The sequence below is a fragment of the Cibotium barometz genome, chromosome 28 (genome assembly GCF_041138505.1).
Source record: "Cibotium barometz isolate CiBa-2024 chromosome 28, ASM4113850v1, whole genome shotgun sequence".
Taxonomy (NCBI): domain Eukaryota; kingdom Viridiplantae; phylum Streptophyta; class Polypodiopsida; order Cyatheales; family Cibotiaceae; genus Cibotium; species Cibotium barometz.
The window spans coordinates 14,257,577-14,274,958 of NC_141073.1; positions in this window are offsets into that span (position 1 = coordinate 14,257,577).

Below are 17,382 nucleotides of genomic sequence, written 5' to 3' on the forward strand. Positions count from 1 at the left end.
GTGTGTTCTTTTCTTTTCCTTTTTAATTATTAAAAGTATTATATCTTTTAGGGCTTTTTTAATTTTAAGAAAATTTGTAGTAGTTTAAATTTAATATTTTGTTTCTCTCTCTCTCTCTCTCTCTCTCTCTCTCTCTCTCTCTCTCTCTCTCTCTCTGGAGCCACCTAAACAAGCAGATAGACCTTTTCTAAGGCTTTTTTAAGTACTAACTAAATGGTTTTATAATAAATCTATAAATAGTCTTTTAACTTATTTCTCTCTCTCTCTCTCCCCCCAGCGGAAAACCAACATTATATATCTTGTTATTAAGGCTTTTTGGAAAATACAATTCTTTTTTATGTTCAAAATGAACGACGTCTCTCTCTCTCTCTCTCTCTCTCTCTATCTCTCTCCCACACGCGCACGCGTGCTCGTTGATTACACTGCAGCTGATAGTATTTTAAGCTTATCCTTTTCTCCTCGTGATCGACGAGATGCTGCCAGGCTCACGAAGTTCCTCTCTTTCTCTCTCTCTCTCTCTCTCTCTCCCTCCACATTTGGCAGCTGTCCCTTCTTTCATATGAACTATTAAGAGTGATGGCTGGGGCCCTCTCTCCCATGTGCATAATTGATGGTAAAGAGAGACCCTCTCTTTCCTTCCCCTTGTTATACACACACTGCACAAACTGCTAGGCCGTGACCTTTATTGCTACCCTTGTGGCCTCTCTCTCTCTCTCTCTCTCTCTCTCTCTCTCTCTCCTGCTGACTTAAGAATGCTCTCTCAATTTGTCTCTCTCCGTGATGATTGGCGTTGATTCACGCTGAATATAGCTGGCTCTCTCTCTTTCTCTCTTGCATACCTTCCATACCTTGCAGTACGCCTCTCTCTCTCCCCGTAAATGGCGGGCTAAGTTGCATTCTCTCTCTGTCTTGCTACACACACCTCTTGCTACACACACACACACACACACTATGTGCATTCTCTCTCTCTCCCTCTCTCTCTCTCTCTCTCTCTCTCTCTCTGTACAGACAGCCAGCCGCCTCTCTCTCTCGCGGACTGACCTTACTCTTGATGCTTTGAATAAGCTCCTCTCTCTCTATTAACTGGCACTCTTGCTCCCTGTCTCTCTCTCGGGTTGCATCGTTTCCAGCCTGCTTGCTTGCATACAAGCTTATGACCTTGACACTGATCCTTCCTCATGAAGGCCATCTGACAGCTTTTCTATTGATTGGAAAAATAGGTTTTTATTATCACTTATATTCACATTTGTTGGATTAATATAGGCTACAATTTTAATAATTAGGATTTAATTTCATATTTTGCTTGAATCCATGAGCCATAGCTTTAGCTATATTCCTGTTCGCCTTAGCTGCCATAGTCTCTTCTATGGATTTAATTTAATTTACTTAAGATTTTCTGTGCTAGTTTTCTTGATAGCTTTCATGGCTACCTTATTTACCTTCTCTTTGCTGCAAGCCTTGCTTCCTGTGCCAAATCGCCATAGCCTATTCTTGGCCATGCTTTGTCTATGCTCTCCTGCGCATGTCCACTTCTCAAAAACACTACCACAAACACTAATGTTGCTCTCTCTCTCTCTCTCTCTCTCTCTCTCTCTCTCTCTCTCTCTCTCTCTCTCTCTTCTCTTTTATATCTTCCTTGCTAGCTTCTTTTTTTCATACAATTCTCTTTCTACCCATAGGTATCAAACCTTTACCTTATGATTTGACGTATGGTAAAGGTTATGGTTTTTTGAAGCTGAATGACTACTATTCTTGACTTAATAAAAGGCTATATTTTTATTTTTACAAGTTATTTTAAAATGCTAGCCTTTTTTGTTAAAAAGCAGTATCAACATAGTTTGAAGTTTTGAATCATTAATGCTAGCTAGTGTTTGATATACTTGTTTAGTCTTCAAGCTGTAATGTTCTGTTTCCAGTACGTCTCTAAGTTTTTATACTTGTCTTAGTAAGTACCTATTCTAAATTTAAGCTTGTGTACATTGGAATGATTTTACAGCTTAGAAATTGTTTAATTTTTTAGTACATGGACCACTATGATCATCTTGTAGTGATATTTTTTGTAAATTAGTGAAACCTATTTCTTTCACTAAGAGTTAAACTATGTTTTCGTGCAAAATTCCTTAGCTAGAGCAAACTATGTTTTATTGTTTAAGTTTTACATTATTTTCAAAGGTTTTTTATATGGCAAAGATCTTCATTTAAAAGTATCACATTACAGGTTATAAACTGAAGCTCCTTTTCCAAACCTACTAATTTTTGCCTGATTAAATGTACTTTAAGTTTAATTTTTTGAATACATCAAAGTTTATAGCACTTGTTATTCTAAAATTGTGAATTATGTATAGGTTCCACTCGTAATCTAGGTTTTTTCTTTTGGAATAGTTTTAAGATACCTTTCTCACTCCTCCAATTGTCATGCCTCCTTATAGTTATGGGGATTGCTATTATGAATCCTTTAGATCTTTTTTCATGTAATACATGCATTGTATATTCTTTCACCTTTTGAGGAAAGGGACTTTAAATTACATAGCCTATGGAGTTTAAAAATCTGATGTCTTGACCTTAGGAATTTCCTAAACTATTTAGCTAACATGCTTAGCACATTGGCTTTCAATGTCCTATAATTAGCTAGATTATTTTGATGGTGCTTCTCTAGTTATTAACTTACAAACAATACTCTAACTATTGTGGTTTTGATGGTGGTAACACTTGGTCCTAAATCATCTTAACCCTAGTATCTTTTGGCTTACTTTAATACTTTGGATTGATCATTACTAGACACTCTTTATGTTCTGGGCTTAGGAAACTAGGTTTCAAAATTGTTTCATTTTATGGGCTTATGCAAGGTGTTCAATTCTGTGACCTCGATAACAAGAGGGAGCATGCACTGACACCTGCATTCCCCTCTCATAAATGCTCGTTCTTACTTGGTTTGTGTTTGGGATGGCTGCAGGTAACAGCGTGCTCCCCTAAGCATTGGTCTCCTTGTAGCTTCCTTGCCCACCTCTAATTGTTTCTTATTGCTAACTGATCCTAACTCTTTATTAAGCAAAATCTTGTAATCATTCTCTAACTGCTCCTAACTCTCCCACTAATGCTCAAGTATGTCTTCTAATCAATTTTTTTATACAATGTATTTTTTATTCACTGGCTTTATATTTTTTTGCTAGCCATCTCTGGCTAATTCTGGGACTATAGGGTAAACTGGGTCGAACAAGCTACACACACACACACACACACACACACACACACACAAACACACACACAATGCATACACACACACATAATGCATACACTAACACAATGCACACACACACAAAGCCTCAAGCCGCATGCGCATACAATGCTCAGACGCATGCCACATACGCATACGCATACGCATCCGCGTTCGCATGCGCATGCGCATGCATGCACATGCGCATACGCATCCGCATGTTGCATGTCGCATACGCATGCCGCATAGGAATACGCATACGCATACCGCATGTACATACGCATACGCATGCCGCATGTACAGACACATACGTATATGCATGCTGCATACGCATACGCATACGCATACGTATACGCATACGCATGTCGCATGCCCATGCGCATGCGCATGCGCATGCGCGTACGCATACGCATACGCATACGCATACGCATACGCATACGCGTACTCACATGCATGTCGCGTACGCATACGCATATGCATACCGTATCCGCATGTCGCATGCGCATCCGCATGCCGCATACGGATGCTGCATCTGCATGTCGCATGCGCATACGCATGCGCATGCCGTATGCACATGCGCATGCCGCATGCCGCATGCGCATATGCATGCGCATACGCATGCGCATATGCATGTCGCATGCGCATGTCGCATACGCATGCGCATACGCATACGCATACGCATACGCATACGCATGTCGCGTACGCATACACATACGCATACCGCATGTTGCATACGCATGTCTCGTACACATACACATACGCATACACATCCGCATGTAGCATGCCGCATACGCATACGCATACGCATGCGCATACGCATCCGCATCCGCATGTCGCATACGCATTCGCATCTGCATACGCATGCCGCATGCGCATATGCATACGCATACGCATACCGCATGTCGCATGTCGCATACGCATCCGCATCCGCATGTCGCATGTCGCATGCCGCATACGCATGTGCATGCCACATACGCATACTCATACGCATACGCATCCGCATCCGCATCCGCATTCGCATGTCACATACGCATGCCGCATACGCATACGCATACGCATACGCATAAGCATCCGCATGTCGCATACGCATGCCGTATACACATCCTTCTACTGCGCATGCGCATACAAATACGCATACGCATACGCATACGCATCCGAATGTCGCATACACATGATGTATATGCATACGCATGATGCATACGCATACAAATGATGTATATGCATACATCATGCATACGCATACGCATGATGTATACGCATACGCATGATGCATACACATACGCATGATGTATACGCATGATGCATATGCATACGCATGATGCATACGCATACGCATACGCATACATATGTAGCATATGCATACACATAGACACGCACACACATACGCCTTTGTCTTAGACGGGGACCCACCTTGTTTGATTACAGATATGGCATCCCGTGATCCTTGGGACCCACCCACCCCAAGACCTGGTTTGGTAGTGGGTGCACTTACCCCAGAGAGGAGCATGAGATGATGCAACGCCTCTCACAACACTATGATCAGTGGGGTGCGTCTCCATCTCCACTACCTTCTACTGCCCCTACAGCGCGCCTGGCACTGCATTGCCTTCTCGTAGCGTCTCACAATCTCCTTCACGTAGATCTGAGAGTTCTCACACGGGGTCACGACGTCATGAGTCGAGCGAGGGGAGCAGGGGGAGCATGGGGAGCAGGGGAGGCGGGGGTTGTTGTGGGGGCGCTGAGGATGTTGTGCATAGCACCACGCCTTCCCCAACTCCTCCCCAACTCGCATCACACATAGACACCTTGACCCTCGCCCTACACCTCCAGGGTACTTCTACTTATGTGAGGTGGAAGGTTCAGTCGTCCGCAACAACGAGGAAGGAGAGCACCTTGACAGTCGCTTAAAAGAAATTTCTTGGAATGTCTTTCATCATGATCTCTTGACAAAATGGAAGCAGGTTTCAAAAGAGCGAAAGGATTACGTCATTGCCGCTCTGCATGAAGACTTTCCACAACCAAGTGAAGATGCAAAGTTTAATGAAGCTCTCATGAAAAAAAGGATGGGAGTGTTAGTTGGGCATCGCCGCTCGGAGGCTCGCGATGCATATAAAGAGGGCAGGAATCAACCCAATTGGGTTGAAAATGACATGTGGGCGGCAATCAAGGCAGAGCAGGATGGTAACCCGCACTTATTTCAACAACAAGTGGAGGCGCGATGAGAGCAAAGCAGCAGTAGCACGTCCCATCTTGGGAGCGGAGGGATGGATGCCATGAAGTGTGATTTTGTAAGTATTTCTTCACATATGGTGTGATTATGTAGGTTTTGAAGAGTGCTTAATTAATGTCATGTTTTTGTATGTGTTTCATTTGCAGCGAGGGGAGTTTGATGGATGTCCTACTCGATTAGAGAAGGAATACGCAAGCTCTCATGGCTTCAATCGTCTTCGAGTGAAGATAATGTCCAAGGATAGCTACATTGAGGTATGTTTTTTCACTTTTAATTAGCTATAAAGTAGTGTGAGTGTATGTATAAGCAAGTCTCGCATGTTCTTATTATGCTTATTCGATTTTGTTTATGTGTAGGAAATGCTGCCATCCCCATTGCATGAGGACGAGCTCTCCGATTAGGGACTTGGCGATATGCCTTATTTATCATGTTTTGTAGCTTAGTGATTACTTTGTAGATACATCGATGTAATTGGCAGGCAACAATATCATGTTTTGTAATTGGCAGATGTTGCTTCTTGTACTTCCAACAATTTTGTATACTCGTGCTTTTGCAGACATATATGCAGAATATAATTGCGTTATGGTCTCTTGTTATTTTTATGATCTCTCTTGCGTTATGGTCTCTTGTTATTTTTATGCAGAATATAATTGCATTATGCACTTGTCTCTTTTTATGGCAACATGGAGATTTTGTTATGCCGTGCATAACATTCATTATATACCCTTACAAGGGTGTATCTGGGCAGAGTGTGGCATATTGTAGTTGGGGGATTTCCAAACTACAATATGCCCCACTCTGCCCATTTTTTTTTTAAACATAGAGCCGGTATAACCCCCGAAAATTTTATCTGCAGGGGCCCAGTATATTCCCCGGTAAAACCCCTGGTATTACCCCCGGTAATACCCCCGGCACAACCCCCGGTACTACCCCCAAAACTACCGGGGGTTTTACCGGCGTTATGAGACCGAGGCTAGTACCGGGGGTTTTACCGGGGCCGCGGCATTTTTTGATAAAATTAATCTTAGTTATATTTACCCCGGTGTTTCCCCCGCGGTACAGGCCCAATCCCTTGTAGTGAAGCATCGATGACCTCAAAAGGCTCTTCCCAAGAGGTAATCTCTCGAGGGGTTCACTCTATGAAAACTTACTATATCGCATGCGTTCAAGGCCTATTTTAAAAATCCCTTATCTGTGAGTTTTTGAATGAATTTATGTATCCTTTTCTATTCAAATCTGTAATTTTTTTCCAAAATATAATAAATAAATCCCCTATTTAAATATTTTTGTAAGTTTTATATATTTAAAATATATTTCTATTGAACTCACCTGATAGGCAATTTTTTTGTAAGTGACCCCCTCGAGGGTAATCTTCAAAACTGGTTCCTCGGATGTCAATTTCTAGGGTTGATTTTCCTCCAAATTCCGTAAAACCTTCTCCATATCTAACAAATTGTTGCTCATAGGTTGTTAAAAAAACTAGGTGTTGACCGGAGGACGCGGGACCGATCCCCTAGAGCAACCGACCGATCAAGAGAGCGGGACCACCACGGACGCCGCCAGCACTGAAGGAGTGGAGTAGTGGGGTGACAAGGACGTAACGGCCACCCGGGTTTATAAAAAAACACCTCTATTCCCCTGCTCAGGGTGACGGGTCCTTTGTTATGTAGTATTACTGAATAGGAACAGGGAATTTAACACCCTTTTCTCTCGCTCTCTCTATCCCTCTCTCTGTGTGTTCTTAAGTATGTAAGGATGGTGAGGTATTCCCATTCTAGGGAAGCTCACCCTGTGTTAAAGTAGTAAGTCTATCTTGGAATTACATGTGCTGCGGGTAAAAGTAGTGTGTGTGTACTTGCAAGGGTGTGTGTGCGTGTACGTTCTGCAGGACAGGCTGAAGAGTGCTCAAGGAACCTGAGGGGGTACTTGCCACCCCGGGTTAGGCCTTGCCCGTGCCCCAGGCAACACATGGCGATTCTGCTGGGGAATTACATTGAGCTGACAGCATAAGCAAAAGAACCCCAACACCCTAGAGACTCGAAGCTCAAGGAAAGCAGTCGAGGCACAAAAAGAAAACCCACGCGGACTGGGGAATCGCAGGCCTGCAGAGGAGAGGCAGGAAGCGGTGTTCATGATCTTAGAAGAAGAAGTACTAGCAGTACACATCAACGAAGTAGTCCCGGATAACCAACACCCAGCCGGAGAAGAAATACTGGCACAGGAGGAATTACTAGTCATAGAAATTCTGGTAGAAGAGCAACCAAACGACCAAGAGGACAATGAGCGATACCAGGAGCCAGCAATGGCAGCACTGGCAAAGAATTTCCCGGTATTTGCTGGAAAGAAATCCGAAGATGCACATATCCACGTTAACAGATTTGAGCACTACTAGAAGGTAGCACGGCCCCGGGATCCTAATCCTGCCGCTCCAGCATTGGAAGAATTAAAAAGAAATGCGTTTATGAACACTTTCACAAAGGGAGCTACAGAATGGATTTCAAGGTACAACGAGAATCACTTCAACACGTATGCACAAGTGGTTGCAGCCTTCTTACAAAGATTTCGAAAAGAAAAATCAAGCTCGCAATTGTGCAGTAATATTAGGGAATTACAACAAGGACGCATGGATGTGGAAGCTTACGCGTCAAAAATACTGAGCATGAGGCAAAGAGTAGAGGAAGAGCTAAGACCAACCATTAAACAAACAATAGAATGGTTCATCAAAGGGTTAAGGCCTGAGTGTCATGCCTCAGTCAATACAAAGAATGTTGAAACTGAGGAAGAGTTTGATGCAATAGTGGAAAAAGCCAAAATGGCAGAAAGAAGGGAACAGGAAGTTAAGAAAGCAAGAAAAGAAGTTAAGAAGAAGAAAAATGAAGTGGCATCTGAGAAGGAAACCTCCGACTCCTCGGAATCCTCGTCGTTAGAAAGTGAGGAAGAAGATAAGAAAAAGGACAAGAAGAAGGGTAAAGCCCGCAAAATCACATGCCTTAGGAGAAATGCAAACCCTGTTGGAAGAATTCAAAAAAGCAAAAAATGATATAGTAAGGAGGAACATGTTCTGCTCCCAATGTAGAATGGAAGGACATGTGAGAGAAGAGTGCACAACGCCCAACATGTGCTTAATGCGAAATGTACAATCACTCAACATCAAACTGCCGCTACAACATGAGGAACAGAGCTGCAACAGTAAACCAAGTGGAAACACAAGAAGTGCGTGAACCACAAGCATATCAAAATAGGGGCCGGGGTAGATATAGAGGCAGGGGCATGCCCCGGGACCAGTAAAGGGATACAGGTGGCACGAGCTGTTACTACTGCCAAGTTCCCGAGCACATAAGCCGGGACTGCCCTCTCAAAATCAGGCATCAAATCGAGAAGAATGCCGAGTTGGAAAAAAGCAAGAACGGTCCAGCTGATGTACAAATGATTTCCCTGGATAAGGAGAGAAGGGAGGTAACACAGCTGCTAGCAGGGCTAACTGATGCATTGGCCATAGCAAGAGCACAAGCAAAAAGAACACCACAAAACATCCAGCAGAAAGAGGAAGATCTGAAAAACATGTGGGAAAAACAGCAGCAAGTAAGGAACCAAGCGCAAGAAATCATAGAAAAACAGCAACGGAAGGAAGGAAAAGCAACACCAGTTGAACAGTTGATGGGGAACATAATGAAAGTAACAAAGGATACAGGGCCTGAGATGCCCAGAGAGCCGGGTTCAACAAGGCCCGAGCAAGAATATACAAGGCCTGAGGTGCCTGGAGAGAATCTAGGAGGCCCAAAGAGGCCACTAGAACATACAAGGTCGGAGGTGCCTGGAGAGAACCTAGTAGGCCCAAAGAGGCCACTAGAGCATACAGGGCCTGAGATGCCCGGAGAGCCAAGTCCAAAGAGACTTGATCATACAGGGCCTGAGATGCCCGGAGAGCCAAGTCCAAAGAGACTTGAGCATACAGGGCCTGAGATGCCCGGAGAGCCAAGTCCAAAGAGACTTGAGCATAGAGGGCCTGAGATGCCCGGAGAGCCAAGTCCAAAGAGACTTGAGCAAAACAATGGAAGGCTTGAGGTGCCAGGAGGAAAAAATGAAAACAGGTTGAAGGAAAAAGGGAAGAAAAACAAAACCCCCAGGGAATTATCAGTAGATCATGAGCATGGCAAGAAAACAAAGCTTAACAAGCTTGACCAAGCAGCTCGAAGCAAAAGAAAGAACCAAGAGAAAGAAGGAAATGGAATGCCTGAGAAACAAAAAATGAACAAAATAGGGCAGGACAAATCAAATGAAAGGTCAAAACAAAGAAAATCAGAAGCAACAGAGTGCTCGCATGATGCTAAAAAAACAGAGTGCTCGCATGATGCTAAAGAAACAGGGAAGAAAAGAAATAAGGGTATGAGAAAAATAACCATGGAGATGCTAATGGATCAAAATATACCATTAAAAAGCATCTTGGACCTGTGCCCAAGATTCAAAGAGAAAGTACTCAGAACATGGGCAGAAGAACTCAATCCATGCCGAAACGTACAACATGGCGGAAGGACTAGAAGAAGATGAAGAGGAATATCTGTTGCAGCAGAATCCAAATTTGGTGCCACTCTTTGAAGTACACTTGGATAAAATTTTGCAACAAAAGAGGGATGCCGGGAGCAAGAAAGGCAAAAGAAAACAAATAGAGCCCGAGGATATAGAACTGAGAGCCCAACAGTGCAATCAGGGGGATCTACCAAGCATGGGTCAAAGCTCAGAAGGACAGGGAGCAGGAAGAGATCACCCGAGTCAAGCAAGACAAGCTAGGGGAAGTGGATCTGGGAGAAAAAGGAGAAGGAAAACAAGTAAGGGTGAGCGTGGAGCTAGAGGAGCATTTCATAGAACAACTGGTGCAACTCCTCAAAGAATACAGGGATGTGTTTGCCTGGTCATACACTGACATGGAAGGCATTGACCCCAAGTTCTATCAGCACAAAATAAATTTAAAACAGGGCGCTGTACCATAAAGCAACAAAGGTATAGAATGAATCCCAACTATGCAAAACAGGTCAAAGCAGAGATCGATAGATTATTAAGAGTGGGATTCATCTACTGGGTAGAAAAAGCCACATGGATCTCTACCATAGTGATGGTACCAAAGAAAAACATGAAGATAAGGGTATGTGTGGATTACAGAAGGCTAAATGCGGCCACAATACTAGACCCATTCCCGCTACCCTTCTTCACAGACTCATTATTGGATGAAGTGGCCAAAAAGGAAATGTACACATTCCTGGATGGATTTAGCGGCTATAACCAAGTCAAGATGGCCCTGGAAGATATGGAAAAGACTGCATTCATAACCGAATGGGGCGTATTCGTGGCCACAGTAATGATGTTTGGGCTCAAAAATGCACCAGCAACATTCGAAAGAATGGTACAAGAGATCTTTTATGATTACTTGACAAATTTCATGAAGGTATTTGTAGATGACTTTAGTGTGGCCGGAGAAAGGGCTAAACACTTGTTTCACTTACAATTGTGTCTACAAAGCTGTCGGGACGCAAGGCTAAAACTCAACCCAGCCAAGTGTGCATTTGCAAGGAAATCAGGGATACTACTAGGACACATAGTCTCGAAGGAAGGCTTATCAATTGACCCTGACAAGGTAAAGGCCATACAGGAAATGAAGCCACCAAGCAATGCAAAGGAACTAGAAAGATTCATTGGTAAGGTAAAATGGCACACAAGGTTTGTAAGATACTTAGCACATGTGGCATGTCCATTGTACCAACTAAGAAAGAAAGATGCATTATTCGCATGGACGGCAGATTGTCAATACTCATTTGAACTACTAAAAAAGATGTTGACAAAAGCACCAGTCATGGTCAGTCCAGATTGGTCAAAATATTTCATGTGTACACAGATGCATCTGACAGAGCATTGGGAGGTACATTACTGCAGGAAAAAACAATTGGATACTTGCAACCAATTTACTATGCCAGCAAGTCAATGACAAAGACAGAGAGAAATTACAACACCACGGAGAGGGAGGGATTGGGCATAATATATGCTGTGGCAAAGTTCAGACATTACCTCCAAGGAAGTAAATTTGTATTGCATGTAGACCATCAAGCCTTAATATACTTAGTGAACAAAGCTACCTTAGTGGGAAAGATGGCTTGGTGTATGCTAATCCTACAAGAATTCGATTTTGTCATCCAGCACACCCCGGGAAATGAGAATGCTGTGGCAGACTTCTTGTCTAGATTGGAAGAACCCGGGATAGATCAAGGCGTGGCAGATGACCTACCGGACGCTGCACTCTTCAGTATCTCACATGACCAGGAAAATGATTGGTATGAATAGATGAGAAATTTTATTATGGATTATTCGTTTCCATCTCAATGGTCTAAAGACAAGAAGAAAAGATTGGCACTAAGGAGCCGAGACTTCACAATAATAGCAGGGCAATTATATAAAAAGGAAATAGATCAAATATGTAGGAGATGTGTGCCAGAGCATGAAAAGGTGGGCATTTTAACAGAAGCCCATCAAGGCATAACTGGAGGACACCAAGCAGCAGAAGTCACCAAAAGAAAGATACTGCAAGCCGGGCTGTGGTGGCCCACCCTGTCAAAGGATACCCACTTCTTCACTAAGAACTCTGATTTATGCCAACGCTTGGGCCAGCCCACAGACAGGGACAGGATGCCCATTCATCCGGTACTACCCTTACAACCCTTTGCCAAATGGGGGTGGATTTCATAGGACCCATCAAGCCAAAGGCACAACCAATTGGCTGTGAATACATACTAGTGGCAACAGACTACTTCACTAAATGGCCTGAAGCTAAGGCACTAAAGAAAAACACTATTGCTGAAGTAGCCAAGTTCTTGTACGAGAACATCATGACCAGGTTTGGGTGCCCAGTGGAACTAGTAAGTGATCAAGGGACACACTTCCTAAACAAGGTAATGGAAGAATTAACTGCAAAGCACATGATAATTCACAAAAAATCATCAGTTTATCACCCGCAATGCAATGGACAAGCGGAATCCACCAACAAAATACTGGTAAAAACTCTCAAGAAAATAGTGGAAGGAAATAAAAAGGACTGGGACAGGAAGCTGAGCAGTGCATTATGGGCATACATGACATCATACAAAGTGACTATAGGAATGACCCCTTTTAGAATGGTATACGGGCTAGAAGCAGTAGTGCCCATGGAATTCATGATACCCAGCCTAAGGATGGCAATACAGCAAAACTGCCAATGAAAAGGTCCCGATAAGAGCGAATCCATGAACTGCTAAACTTGGAAGAAGACAGACAGCAAAGCATCCTGGTGACCGAGGCTGGGAAAAAAAGAAGGAAGGCCCGGGCAGACAGACATGGTAAACAAAAGGTGTTTAACAAAAGGGATCATGTCTTCATGTTCAATTCCAAGCTTGGCAAACACCCGGGAAAGCTAAAGCTCAGGTGGATTGGACCATACATAATCAAGGAAGAAATAGCACCAGGAGCATTCATGCTGGAAAACCTAGATGGGACACTACACCCGGGAATTGTTAATGGATGCAGGCTAAAACCTTACTATGGAATGGAGCAACCAATGGAAGAAACTGCGCCTTCTCAGATATTGAGTATTCGGTGCGAGCCAGTGACCTTGGGCAGCAGAGCTGCAAAAAACAAAAGACAGAAAGAATGGTGGGAAACAGGCCCAACAAATTAATAATGAAAAAGAGAAAGAGAAAATGAAAAAAGGTAAAAAAGAAGCAGAAAGGCAAGTTTCAAAATGATGACATGCAAAAAGATGTCGAATCGAGAGTAATCAACGACCATCATGACAAGACGATCAACCTCGAAACAAGTAATGACTCACCAACCGAAGAAATTAAAACATCGAACAACAATATTAACAAGCAAACGACTGAAGCAGCAGAAAGCGCAAGTGACAAAATGTCTTTAAGCTCTCAAAGCAAGCGAGCACCAAATAGAAGCTCGAATCAAGCACAACAGAACAATCAGACAGACAGTATGGCCAAAGGAAAAGGAACATCCAAGGCCATATAGCCGATGCCCCTATGCGTTATACCATCACTCAGCAGTCCAAAGAACGATGAGTGGGCGACAAAACCAGGGTTCAAGAAGCTGCTCAACCAAAACTGGGCAGCACTAGCACAACCCCAGGATGCTGAAAGTCTCATAAAAATATTTGTTGAAACAGATTCTGTGGTTGTACCCGGAAGATTACCCATACTCATAGACACTCAACTAATACATGAGGTGCTTGGTCTGAACAATGAAGGACTCACGAATTCTGACAAAGCTCACCCAGTGCAGAAAGAAATACCCAGCACTGGTCAGATGCATCAGACCAAGGATGTGAGCAATCCAGAAAGGAGGTCACAGTTTCAATTCTACTTACATAATATAATGCACATGGCAAAGAATGAGGACATGTCTGCAAAGAACTACATCATATTGAAAGCTGTTGAGGAGGGAGTTGAGATGAATTGGGCAGCAATTTACTTGGATAACCTTAAAAAGAGAGCAGCAACAGTCCTGGAAAAGGGAGGGCCTACAGTGGTGCACGCACATTTACAAGCACTTGCTCAGGCAGCAACAAGGGACCCTGAAGCAAAAAAGGTGAACACTCCCAAAAAAGACAGGCAAAAGGAAACAGAACTGAGGCCGATTCCCCCAAAACCAACACCCTCTCGGTGGCACAATCTGACGCTGGCACCAGCAAAAAGACTCCCCCGGTCTCGTTCAAAGATATGGACGATGCAAGTAAAGCTAATCCATTTGACAAAGTGGAAGATCTACAGGGAAAGAAAAGAAAAAGGGGTAACAGGAGTGAACCCGGGAAGGCAGATCAGCAAGAAAAAGAACAACAAGCTGAGGAAGAAAAAGAACAGGAGAAAAGGCAGAAACAACAGCAGGAAGAAGCAGAAAGGCAAGAAAAAGAGAAGCAAGAAAAACAACAACAAGAGGAAAGGGAAAGGAAAGAAAGGGCTGACAAGGAAGAACAAGACAAAAGGGCAGAAGAGGAGCGCAAAGAAACCCAGGACAAGGGGAAAAGTAAGGTGGAAAACAATAAAAATCTTAAGCCCACAGAAGAGGTCACCATAAACCTCAGGGATGAAATGGATGGAGAAGATTTCCCGGATGCCCCAGTAACAGATTTAGATCAGGCTCTAGAGCTAGCCCTGATTCAAGTGGACAAAATCCAGGTGCTCCACAGGAGGAACATTGATGAACACAACTACATAGCCAAGTTGAACAAAAATGCTTGGAACAGGGCTGAAGGAGCACAAAGCAGAATAAAAGCATGTAAATCCATGCTCATGGGACCATCCAGCCTGAAACTAAAAGAAATGATGAAGGAGGAGGCCGATGTGCTGCAAAAGAAACACGATGGGGAGATAGAATGGCTAAAGGGAGTGATCATAGTGAAGGATGATGACAGAAAGGCTGCAAATAAGAAAGCTGAGGAAACACAAAAATAATTAAATGAGCAAAAGGAAGCGGTGGCCAACACCACAGCCAAGGAGCAGGAAAGACTCGCCCGGGATGCTCACAAGAAAACGCAAGCGGCATATGAAGAAGCCCGGCAAATTGCTAAAGCATTACCAAGAATGCAAGCGCAATAGGACACACTCAAAAAGGAAAAGTCCCAAGTAGTAGCTGAAAAACAAAAATTAATGGAAGAAAAGGAAGAAGCGAAAGAAGCAGCCAAAATCAAGGATGATGTGATAAAGGCTCTACAGCAGGTGTCAGAAGATTGGGAGCAGACTATGAAAGAAGCAAAAAATGACATGATAAGGAGCAAAGCCATCGAGGAGCTCCTCACGCAGGAAAATAAGCTGCTCAAGCAAATAGAAGGGGAGGACAAGGATGTGATCCTACTAGCCCTGGGAGCCAAAGACACCCTGATGAATGCCCTGCTTGAAAGATTAGGCCAAACATGGGATAAGGCCCTCACTCAGATGAGCTCTATGAAAGAAGAAGTGGTAAACAAAGCAGGACAAAGGAAGGAAGCCAAGAATAAGTCAGGAGATGAGGAAATAAAAAGATATAAGGAAGAAGCAGCTAAATGGAAAAAAGCTTTTGAAGAAGCTTCTTCATTAGCCCCACTCATGGCAACCACAGGAGATACCTCCAAGGAGAAACACTGGGAAAGAGAAGCAAAGAAATACCAGGAACAAGCCCGGGTGGCAGAGCAGAAGTATCAAGAAGCTCGACCAACTGACGAGTATGTTAATCTCGTCAAGGACACAACATTCCGGGTGCGTCAATAAAGCGAGCCGAGAGCAGCGAGCCGAGAGCAAAAATCGCACAGAATACAAAAATAAGAGCAAAAATCACACAGAATACAAAAATAGATTATCCCCTTCAAGCGAGCAGATTTGTGCTTGTGCTGCTCTCTAAAACATTGACATAACACTGAACTTAATTATTAAATGACTGAAAACATTGACATAACACTGAACTTAATTAAATCAATCAATATAAGTGTGTTATTTATATAGCGCACAGAGTACAAAAAGTTTAATTGATATTCTCAAAATATTCTCAAAACATTATAAGTATATCCTATAATTGTTGTGGGTGGCTCCTCTGAGATCTTGTGAGCATCTCTTTCAAAATATAATTAGGAATCTTTGGCTGATGGATATGCATATTATTGTTCACATCCTGTCCAAGAATCATCAGGAAAACAAAGTAGATATGTTTGCAGGCAAGATATGGTTTTCTTTTGACCAACCTATCATTGAATTCTGCACACGAACATATTGGGTGGTTCTGAATGGTTACTTCAATGGGTAGGGCTTCTTTGTTCTGGATTTCCCTCACTTTAAATATTTCCTTCTGCCCTTCCATTTGAACATGTCCTCCCATAATTTCTACATTCATATCTAACGCAGCACTGATCTGTGCATATGCAGCTTTCGATATACCTTTTCGATAGGGGTATTTTTGCTTATCTTCCTCAAGAATTTTTTGCTTGTTTTGTTCACTCTCTTGAAGCAAACTATTTGGAATCTGTACACCAATCTCAAATCCAGCTTTTACTAAATCATGAGCTTCCCTGACTTTCAAGTGTGTACCTGTTGCTATTGGCCAAACATTAGGAACACTTGCAGGTGGATGTAAGATTGTCTTTGTAGGCTTCCAAGTGTGTCGAACATCATTATTACAGAAATAGCAGTACTTTTCTTTCCTCCAAGAAGATAATTGACAATCACTCCAAAAGCATGGTGCCACTTCTCCGCCTCGTAGCTTTCTGCTACATTTTTTTCCTCCTACCCAATGGTTACATTCTACTCTATTGAAGATCGGAATCCTGCGCAATGCCCACTTTGTTTGATGAATATCTTGCTCTAATGATTGAAGTGCTACGTCACCTTCTTCTGGATTTATTGATGCTTGCCCTTTTTCATGCTTATCCACTGTCACATAAACAAACTCTAGTCGGTGGCTAGAGCTCCCTACATTCCCCTCAAGCTCCTCATGAAGTGGACGTTTAGCTCGAATAGTCTTTTTCTCACCCTTGAAATTTATCCTGTTTGTAAACATTGGAGTGCCCATCACTGCATCATCAATTGCCCTTGAAGTAGCAGCTGGAGAAGGGCTTGAAGTTTGTCTGGAAAGAGCTCTCTCAATTAATATCTCTAGGTCAGGCCCTCCACCTATATATTTTCCTTCCATAAAAGCCATTTGACGAGCACACTGGAAGTAAGCATTGATGAGATCTGAAACACATGCATCGTACAAACTAATTTTATGTTTGTATCCTTCTCCTGCTAGCCAACTAGCATGCTTGGCTTCAGAGAGGTTCGTCCGTGGTACCAGAGCATTTACAATAGGCTCACCATCCTGTTCATTGAAAACCCATTGCACAAAGATAAACCCAAACCAGTAGGTTTTTTAATTACTGCTATTGAATTAAGTTCATAGAAAAAAAAAA